We start from the raw sequence: 805 nt of genomic DNA, 5'->3' as shown, positions 1-805 counted from the left end.
TTGTTACTTATCCTCAGGAATGAGTCTGGCCCAGGATAGTGTCCACCTTAGGAATAGACCTTGATGGCTGTAGGGTTCGAGGGAACGCTGAAGAACCCAGATTGAGTGTTTATTACTATACCAGTATATACAGGGTTATTCACCTGGACAAAATGGCGACCACCCTGAGAGGTGGTCCAGGCTCCTTTCAAGCACAGCTAGGGGAATTCCAGGAACAGTTAGGTCATCCCAGCTATGATTGGTTAAACAAGCAGCAGTTAAATCAGTATGTGCTTAATTGGCTGAGGTTTTATCTACGGACATTCTTGGGTAAGTTGCAAGGGTGTTGCAGGAACTGCCTTGAGACTTTATGGGGCTGACTCAGGCCTTCTTCCTGTTCTCTCCCTCCTTCCTGAATGTAATTTGTTGATAAATGGCCCTTTGTTGGGGGAGACACCTGTTTGCCCCTCTCAGAGAACTAAAACCTAAATTGAGTTGTAAAAAAAAATGAAAGTTTAAACCCTTTACTGGCTAGCTTTAAGGATGTGATCTAGCAGGGGTTTTTGTTTGTTTGTTTGTTTGTTTGTTTTTTAACAAGGCAGAGGGGATGGCAGGAAAGGGCAAGGCCTGCCAGAGCCACATGCTCAAGTGGGCCATGTCCCTTCAGTAGGTAGGGAAGAAATACTAAGTCTCGGCTGGGTATTGGTGGCACACACCTTTAATACCAGAACTCAGGATGCAGAAACAGGTGGGTCTCTGTAAGTTTGTAGCCAGCCTGGTCTGCAGAGCGAGTTCCAGAACAGGTAGGGTTACACACACACACACA

The sequence above is a fragment of the Microtus ochrogaster genome, assembly GCF_000317375.1.
Source record: "Microtus ochrogaster isolate Prairie Vole_2 chromosome 14 unlocalized genomic scaffold, MicOch1.0 chr14_random_1, whole genome shotgun sequence".
NCBI lineage: Eukaryota > Metazoa > Chordata > Mammalia > Rodentia > Cricetidae > Microtus > Microtus ochrogaster.
The sequence above is the reverse complement of the archived record's forward strand: the minus strand, read 5'-3'. Positions refer to the sequence as shown.